General features: G+C 32.0%; 1 non-coding gene across 1 annotated transcript; it reads right to left on the reverse strand.

Annotated features, from left to right (window-relative positions):
* Positions 1-10,400: 10,400 nt before the first annotated feature.
* LOC145065216 (small nucleolar RNA R71) lies at positions 10,401-10,507 on the reverse strand. The gene has a single exon (XR_013688362.1). It is a non-coding gene; the product is annotated as a small nucleolar RNA R71 (small nucleolar RNA).
* Positions 10,508-10,994: the final 487 nt, after the last annotated feature.

Here is a 10,994-nt window from a genome sequence, read left to right on the forward strand (position 1 = left end):
TTTCATTGATGTCATTATTATAAACAAAGTGTTTGATCTATAGAAAATTTTTAATAAGGTAACATTGTTTACATTAAACCAAAGGGCATGTGGCCTGCAGCATCAAGAATTCGACAAAAATACGAAAGATTAATGGTTCAAGTTGCGCTTGGGAAGAAAATGTTTGGTTTAGAAATCCGGCAGTGTATATGTGAGTTACTAAGTTAGAGGTTTTAGGAAAAAAAAACATCATTTACATCAAGGTTCAAAAAATGTCAAACCATTATAATTTGGTATCGTTTTTTTTTTTTCGAACAACCAAAGTTCCATTAAAGATAATGTTAAAGATGTTCGAACCTCATTTATTTTATTTTTGTTATATATAGGTTCCGAATATAACATCTATTAATATTACACTAACACATATGTAGGAACATTTCTTATTTATAAGGGTTTTAGAGTATCATTAAAAGACCGATTACAATCATTTGGATATTATGTTTTAATTATTCTGTTACATCTTATTTCTCTCCTCTGTGTCCTCGGGGAAGATTATCGACATGGAAGATTATCAGACATGTAACTTTTTAATAAGAGTGTCATTTTAAGTGTTTTTTTTTTAGATTTCGAGTATCCACTTTATATCTGTCGTTCCATTGTTCTTCATTTTAATTTCTTGCATTCTAAGAATGCATTATCATATTAATCATTGGCATTCATTGTGGTTCGGGGTAGGAATGAAAATAAGATATATAACATCAGCGCCAAATATGCCAAAGTGATCCAATACCTCGGAATTGGACGAAATGCACATACGACATGTAAAATGGGTCGATTAAGAAAACTTGTCGTTTTGCCATGACAGGTGGTGTTTTTTAGCTATTCGGAATCGTTTAGGGACTCAAAACATGTTTTTTCTGTTTTTTTATTTGCTGCAACTTTTTATTTTGAGTTTTGATTTAGATAATTGATTGGAGTTTTTCCTAATGACTTATGATCTCCAAGGATTAATGAATGAGGCTTATCTTCTCCTCCCAATAAGTAAATCATTTTCATTGCTAGTTAGACGGTTTTTCGATTATTAATAAAGAGTCCAGTTTTGGAGTTATTTTTGTTACTATGCATTCATTCCCGTCGTCTGGCCATTATTTGGTATTAGAGAAAACGAATGAATGGCCGAATGGATGGTTCGTGGTCGTGAAGGAGCTCGTGTGTCACACCCTCAATCGGCGGCAGAAACGCCGAAAGTCTTGATGTCAATAAATATCAAAGCTAAAGCATACATGAACAATACAAAAAACATAAATTAATCATTATGATTACATAATTCCAAAATATCTTACATAGTCACAAATAAGGGTGAGGAAAGGCGGGTACTCGACCAAATTGCTTGGAACCAGAACCGATCAGTTCCTAAAATAATAGAAACGGAACCAAAACTGCCTACAACCGATTCTTTAGATTTCGGAACCGATCCGAGAATCGGTTGGTACGGGTTTCAATACAAAGTATCCGGTTTCAAGATACTTTTAAAATATGGGAAAACTACAATAAAGTCCCTACATATTGGCCTCATAATCGATTTAGTCCTTGTATATTTTTTTTATTCAATTAAGTCCCAAATACCGGTAATCGTATTCAATTTAACCCTTTGACCCGGTCAACAGGTCATCCAACTTTCAAAAATTACATTTTTAGCCCAGATTTTAAAATTTATAACAAATTTGGTCCAGAATTTACACTTTCGGCCTAGATTTTAAATTTTGTTACAAATTTGATCCAAATTAACTTTACCCTTTTTTCCCAAATTTTAGAATTTTATTATGAATTCATCGTAACTTTAGTTTTTTTACAACTTTTTTTTCTCAAAATATTGTTTCTAATATGTTTTTTCTTTATAAAATCATATTTCTACAAAAAAATATATGTATTTTCAAATAAAAATCTTATATTTTCTATATAAAAACTCTTTTAAAAGTGTTTTGTATATGAAATATCTAGTTATAAAAATATTTATTTATTAAGTTTATAAATATATATATAAATCCGTTATTATAAAAAAATGTATACAAAAACGTATTTTACAAAAAAAAATGTATACAAACACCTATCATATATATATATATATATATATATATATATATATATATATATATATATATATATATATATGCACACAAATAGGTATGTATCTATATTTTTTTTAAATCATGTTTGTTTATATTTTTTTTTTATAAAAACATGTTAGAATAATTTTTTATATAATACGTGTTTGTATATGTTTTATAAAATCACATTTGTATATATTTTATAAAAACGTGTCTGGATAATTTTTTATATAATACATGTTTCTATATATTTTATAAAATGGTGTTTGTATACATTTTATAAAATGTATACGAACACGTATTATATAAAAAATCGTTCAAACACGTTTTTATAAAAAAAATGTAAACAAACATGATTTTATAAAAAAAAATATAGATAAAATAGGTGTTTGTACACATTTTTTTTGTAAAATATGTTTTTGTATATATTTTTTATAAAAACGGATTTGTATATATTTATATACTTAATAAATACCTATTTTTATAATTAGATATTTCATATACAAAAAACTTAAAAAAAAGTTTTTATATAAAAAATATAAGAATTTTATGTGACTACGTTTTTTTGTATAAATATGATTTTATAAAAAAACATATTAGAAACAATTGTTTGAGAAAAAAAAAGTTGTAAAAAAACTAAAGTTATGATGAATTCATAATAAAATTCTAAATTTTGGGCAAAAAGGATAAAGTTTAGACCAAATTTGTAACAAAATTTTAAAATATGGGCCATAAGTGTAATTTTTGGACCACATTTGTAATAAATTTTGAAATCTGGGCCAAAAATGTAATTTTTGAAAGTTGGATGACCTGTTGACCGGGTCAAGGGGTTAAATTGAATACAATTACCGGTATTCGGGACTTAATTGAATAAAAAAATATATAGGGACTAAATCGATTATGAGGCCAATATGTAGGGACTTTATTGCAGTTTTCCCTTAAAATATTCTCACTAAAAGGGGTCATAGTATTCTCAAACGGTGGAACACAAGCTTTTTCGGTCCTATGATGACCCTTGGCAGCCCACAAAGATAGGCACGCCAACGAAAACTCTCAAGGTCTTTCTCTCTTGAAGCCTCAGAAAAGCCTTCCATTTTATAGAATTGGTTATTAGTATAATATTAATCAGTAATTAGTTTTTAGTATCCACTGTGATTGATTTAGTATCCACTGTGATTGATATAAAGAAACATAAGTTGCAACGTATGAAATATATATATATATATATATATATATATATATATATATATATATATATATATATATATATATATATATATATATACTAGTTTATAACCCGTGGAAACTACGGTTACAAAATTAATTAAATATTCATAGTAAAAAATTTAAAATTATTAATCAATTATTTTATATAAAATTTTAAATACATTATTAATTAAGAGATTTTTTTATTAGTTATGTAAAATTATAATTATTGATCCAAATAAATATGTGGAATTAATTTATCATATATATTAGACTCTTTTTATTTGTGGACTAATGAAAACAATAATATAAAATTTAAAATTTAAAATAAAGAATAAATAGATTGACAAATAACATCACATTAATTAGGAGGTTTAATGAATTTAAAATAGAGAATTAATAGAATGACAAGTGGCATCATATTAATTAGGAGTTCTAATATTATGACACTTGACAAAAAGACTACTCTTTTATTAGTATATATATATATATATATATATATATATATATATATATATATATAAAGAACTTGGCTTATTCATATTCTTGATGTGAGGAACTAGAAGATATATATATATATATATATATATATATATATATATATATATATATATATATATATATATATATATATATATATGAATGATTATTTGATAACCTACAGTTTTCCGAAAATTCAAGAACTAAAAGAGGAATGTTAGATCAAAAATTTTAATGGCCTAAATCAAAGATGACATATTTATAATTAAGAACAACTTTAATGGTAACTTAGACTTTTATAATAAAATCAAAGAGGTATATTAGACAAAAAAAAAATATAATCCCTATTCTAATAAAAGAATAATTTTATTCTTCTTTTGACATGTGTCATTCTATTAGGCCTTATAATTAATGCATATGTTATTCTCTTTTTGTCATGTATCACCCTATTATGTCTTCTAATTAATGCATGTCACTTGTCAACCTATTGATTCTTCATTTCAAATTTCAAAATTTAAATTTCCCACTTTAATTGTATTAAAATAGTAACATTAGAATAAAAATTAAAATAAAATTAATACAAATTATAAAGTGATATAATTTCACATATTTATTTAAATCAATGATTATAATTATATATAATTAAAAAATCTCGTAATTAATAATTTATTTAAAATAATTGATTAATAATTTTGAGTATTTATTATAAAAATTCAATTAATTTTGTAACCATGGTTTCCATGGGTTATAAACTAGTTCCCTAATAAACATCGACTCTTACCTTCTCTCTCTCTCTCTTTCTCTCTCTCTCTCTCTCTCTCTCTCTCTCTCTCTCTCTCTCTCTCTCTCGTGGCGCCTTCGCCTGGCATCGACAAAAGAGCGAGAGCTATCCTCTAGCCTCCCTCCCTTCTCCATCAACAATTGATTGTTCATCATTAATCGGAAAAAAAAGTGATTCAACTCATGGATCTCAAATTCATGCCTGAGAATCGATTTCTGCAAAATCCGTTCTTCGAAATCGATTGTCAATAGAACTTTGTTACCGATTTTCAAGTCATGATATCAAGCACTTAGGGCTTAAATCATTGAAGGTATCCTAAATCGAATCTACCTGTGGATTATTATGAAGGTAAATTTCTTCTAATCGATTGAAATTTTAGTTTTTGCTCGGTTCCTAATATTCAATTCATAACCCTCGTCTCTATTGTTCTTCCTTAGATTCAAATCATAGTCAAATTATGACTTGATGTGTTGAAGATCGAAAGGAGTCCGCCTGGAATCCATTGCTGCCTCTGCTCATCCGTCGGTATCTCTCTCGTTGTCTTTGTGTGTGTGTGTGTGTGTGTGTATATATATATATATATATATATATATATATATATATTCAACCACTGACAGTTATCAAATGGTTATATCGTTTTAAATTCCAATATGAGTCTGTTGGCATTCATTACCAATCCATGTTGAGTTTTCTCTTGAAGTACAATCAAAATCGTTCTGTTAATCTGTTTTGATTCTCATAGTGAACGATATCTTCTTTTTTATTTGTATGATCTAGTTAATTAGTTGATATGATTAATTGATCTGGTTCTGAATTCTATGAGATATTGTGAAGACCTTACATCTGTTAAACTACTAACTCTTGTTAGATTGAATCTGAATAACTCGAAATAATAAGTGTTTTTATCTGATGTGTTTGCAAGGGCAATGATGGAAGATTCACCTGGAATGGGTGTATTACCAATAGATGGAATGAATTTGAGCATGAACATTGCAAATCATGAACATAAAAACTGGATACAACAAATCATGCCTGTAAAGTAGGCTTTTCCCTAGTTTCAATATAAGTTCACAAAATTACCTAGTTTCAATCATGTGATTCACATGTAAATCACATATAATTCACATAAGAATGACAAGTAAATCACATGTAATTCACATATAAATTACATTTGATTCACATGTAAATCACATGTAATTCACATATGAATTACATTTAATTCACATGTAATTCATATGTGATTTACATGTGAATCACATGTAATTCATATGTGAATTATATATGATTCACATGTAAATCACATGTAATTCACATATGAATTACATGTGATTCACATGTAAATCACATATGAATTACATGTGATTTACATGTAATTCACATGTAAATCACATATGAATTACATGTGATTCACATGTAATTCACATATGATTTACATTTGATTCACATGTAAATCACATATAAATCACATGTGATTCACATATGAATCACATGTTATTCACATATAAATTACATGGAATTTACATATAATTCACATATGCATCACATGTAATTCATATGTATTGTGATTCATATATTAATCACATGTAAATCACATATGTATTTTTGTGAGTGTTTATGCATCAATCAGTTTTTTTTTAATTTTCTTGTAAATATGGAAGAAATTGTGGTTAATATTGAAGACGTGAAAAATGATAACTTGAAGAAAATATGAAAATATTGACACAAAGACATGAAAACGCTTTGAAAATTTATAGCATGTTTTTGTTTTTTATATTTTATTTTGTATCGAATAAAATATTTATTCTATTGTGTTTATAAATTAGTAAATAAAATGAGTTTTCTTATGATTTTCATACAAATATTATAGTATATAAAATATGCATATATGCATTTGTAAAAATATGCACATGTGTACCTAAAATGTTGATTTTTTTATTAAAAAATTATAGTATTTTTTAAATATTCCAGTTTTATTTTTTTTATTTTATTGATTTTTAAATACTTTAAAAAAATTGCGTTTTTTTAAAAAATATTTTTTTTCAATTTTTTTCAAAAATTCATGTTTTCTATAAAAAAAAATTAAAAAATTTGCACTTAAAAAAAAGCTGAAAAATACTATTTTTGAAAAAATCCAAAATTTTGATTTATTATGTAAATTTTTAGACATTTCAATTAATATTTTCAATAACAAAAAAAAAATTAAACATTAAATGAGATTGGTAATATTACAATCATGCACTTAGTAAATTAGTTTTGATCTAACGCTTCATTTTTAGTTCTCGGGTTCTCCGGAAACTGTAAATTATATATATATATATATATATATATATATATATATATATATATATATATATATATATATATATATATATATATATATATATGGAGCATTCAAATCGAGAAAGTTTCTTATTGCGAAAACATTTGCAAAAAAATTTGGATAACATAATTTTTTTTAAATTAAAATCATCAAATAATTTTAATATAAATCAAAAAATAAGTAAAAAAAAAAAAAAAAGACTCCACTAACCAACACCTCTCACCACCCAAACAACACCATTACCCATCACAGCCACCCACTTCCACCACCCCCACCCACCACCTACGAAAACCATCACTCGCCAACGCCAACCATGGATACCGCCAACATCATTACCCATCACAGCCACCCACTTCCACCACCCCCACCCACCACCCACCACCTACGAAAACCACCACCATTTGCCACCGCCACCCACTACAACCACCACATGCCCATCTCCACCACCCATTACTACCACCCACCATTAAGACCACCACATACCACTACCAACAACCACCACCAGCCACTACAACCTGCCTCCACCAACCACCACCCACCACCACCAACTATCACCATTGACCAACACTATCCACCACCACCAACTATCACCATTGACCAACACTATCCACCACCACCGCCTGTTACCATCAACCCTACCACCCGTCCCAACCACCACCACCTGCAACTAACACCAACCACCACTAATTGTCACCACCTACCGCCACCACCCCACCCACCCGTCATCACCACCCGACACTGCCAACTATGGAAACCATCCACCATCACCACCCACCACCATTACCCGCTACCACCAACCCCATCCATCATCATCACCACCACCCGCTACCACCACCCACCACAACCACCACCACCACCCACATCCACTACCCACCACCACCACCCACAACCCACCACCACCACCCATCACCACTAACCACCACTACCCATCACCATCACCCACAACCCACCACCACCACCCATCACCACTGACCGCCACTGCCCATCACCACCACCCTCACCTACCACCAACCAAACCCACCACCACCCTCATCACCCACCTCAACCACTACCCACCTACCTCCACTACCCATCACTACCACCCATCATTATGACCACCACCCGTCACAACCACCAACCAACACCCATCACCACCACCCACTTCCACTTCCACGACGCACTACCACCTCCCCCACCGACCCACTGTCACCACCCAACATCACCACCCATCACCATCACCCACCTCCTGCCATCACTACCCCACCTATCACCTACCAAAAACACCATACACCATCACCACCCCTACCACCACCCACCCACCCACCACCTGTCTCCATCACTCGTCACCGTTACCCATCACCTACTATAATTACCACCCCTACCACGACCCCTGACATTTGCATATTTAGCCTCATAATAAGTATAGATTTTTGTCATTTATTAGCTAATTTATCGCATATCATGGACAAAAGGTACTTAATGGTGCTTGAATTGTGTTTTCAGTCCAAAAGTGAAGTTCGGAAGCAAAAGGAGCTGGGGGAAGCGGTTGGGAGCTCGGGAATTGAACAAGGAAGAAAACAACCAAAAACAACACCTATTCGGCGAGTAGGGTCGACTACTCGGCGAGTCCGATCGAAGATTCGAGAAGATAAAGACTCAGAGACTTATCGTGTACAAGAATTAAGAGATGGACTCGACGAGTCTGCACTGGACTCGACGACTTGTTTTGCATCTATAAAGATAACTTCTCAGATCGACATTCGACATTTTGGAACCCTTCTGGAGAGAATAGCTGCGATTGAAGAGCCAGAAGAACCCTAGAGAACGAAGATACAACCTAGAATGCAATTCCGAAGGATATTTGAGGCAAATTCTCATCATTCTACTTAATCTTTTGTTTTCCATTATGGCTAGACAATCAAAATTCGTTTATTTGCTGTTAATTACCTCAATCATTAGCTAAAACTCTTAAACTTCTGTTTGGGGATACAATATTGATACTATGGTTTGATTTATGGTAGGAATAATTCAATGTTGGTGATTTTGTTGATTTTAGCTTGTTAAAGAACCTTGTGTGCGAATAATAACTATTTTTCTGTTAATAGGAAGATAATTAAATTGTATGAACATCTTTTTATTGTCAATCTCATATGTTTGTGTGACCACTTTATCATATGTCTAGGATTAATGAACATGAAACTAGAATTAATAAGAAAAATAGGTAAATTCATGTATGAGCTTGTGTGATGACCATCAACAAGAAGTTAACTAAAGGACCAAATTAGTTAGCTATTACAAGTCTAAATTAACCCGAACAAATAATCTAGTGAATTAAATTAAATTAGACAACTAATCACTGTTTTAGTTAGTTTGTTCTCTAAGGATTAGTGCAGCGAATGTGAATCTAATCACTTGAATCGGTAACCAATAGAAGAATTAATCCATTGCACTATTACCATAATACCAACCATAGGATCAATTGAGTTGAACTAAACAGAAGTCCTTCCCATTATTGAATTCAGTTAAATCTTTGCTTTTCTAGTTTTTAGTTTAAGTGATAGTTACTAAGTTTTCTAGTCTTGTAAAATTAGAGAAAACCCCTACTTATTAATTAGTTTAGATAAAATTAGTCTTTAGTTTTAATTTACCGTTCCATGTGTTCGATACCCTACTTATTTAGCTTTACCACAATTGATAGGTCCACTGCCTTTGTGTGTTCATTTTATAGTCAAAAAGTAGGTTTAAAACTAAGTTGGTTTAAACACATCAAGTTGTTGGCGCCGTTGCCTGGGAGTCCATCGTTGTTTACAGTTTTAATTTTTATTTTATTTTTGTTCTTTTTACGCGTTTTTCTTGTTTTGGTTACAGTTGTTTCATGACCCGGGGATCTGATACACCTCTGGTCCCTTTTCTCGAAGACCCGGAATCCGCATTAAGGAGGAGCAAAGGAAAAGCCGTTGGAGAATCCGTTTCTTCAAAGAATTCGCCACTAAAGAACCTCAAGTCCGTTTTCAGCAAGAAGAAGAGCAGCAAATCAGGAGCATCCAGTGCCTCTTTGACAATTGAAGACCCGATTAAAGAAGAGACCGAGTACGAGACCGAGGAAGAAGAAGAACCTACATACGAGCATGAATCCGATTTTGAGGACGATTTAGCTATCACTATGGCTAATATCAATGAAGTCCCCATGGGGGAATAGAAGAAGAGGATGCGCGATGACACTGGCCTGGGACTTGTGCAGCCCGCAATTCCCGCAACTGCTACTTTTGAGCTTAAGGTTCATATCCTCGCTCAACTCAAGGAGATTCCCTTCTATGGAAAAGACCACAAAGACGCCTACAAGCACTTGGATGAAGTAAATGATGTGGCTGACTACTTCAATGTACCAAATGTGCCACGCGAGACCCAGCTACTTCGCATGTTTCCAGTCACATTCAAGGGTGCTACAAAGGATTGGCTCAAGTCACTTCCTCCCGGGTCGGTCACCACATGGGCTAAGATGAAAGAAGAGTTCATAGGCTACTTTTGCCCGCCTTCCAAAATAGCCAAGTTGAAGAAATCCATTGCCAACTTCGAGCAACAACCCGGAGAGTCTCTTTATGAGGCTTGGGAAAGGTACAAAGGTCTTCTTAGAAATTGCCCACACCATGACCTTAATAGCCAACAAGAGGTCTCCATCTTCTATGATGGAGTCAATGTCACCACAAGGCAATTGCTCGACTCGCAAGGCCCACTCACAAAGAAGGCACCCCCAGTAATCAAGGAATTAATTGAAGAATTCTCTAAGCATTCTAGAGAATACCACAACCCGAGAAATGAAGTAAGTCGGGGGGGGGGGGTAGTGAACTCGGCCAATGACAAAAATGGATCAAACAATCCATGCTATTCGAGTTGGATGCGAGAACTGTAGAGGGCCTCATCTCACGAAGGATTGTGACTTGGATGAAAATGGAAACAAGAAAGCTCAAGTGTTCTACTGTGACATCCCCATTTTCACGGCCAGAAAAGACCGATTTTGTTTATGCTTTATAAAAATCAGAGTACTTCATTTTATAAAAATGTTGCGGAATTTGTTCCCAGAAAAACACGATAAATACGTTATTGAAACATTTTTGAAGAAACGTATTTATTTCATTTTAAA

Source organism: Lactuca serriola, chromosome 7, assembly GCF_051521515.1.
Source record: "Lactuca serriola cultivar US96UC23 chromosome 7, Lser_US96UC23_V15, whole genome shotgun sequence".
NCBI classification, from domain to species: domain Eukaryota; kingdom Viridiplantae; phylum Streptophyta; class Magnoliopsida; order Asterales; family Asteraceae; genus Lactuca; species Lactuca serriola.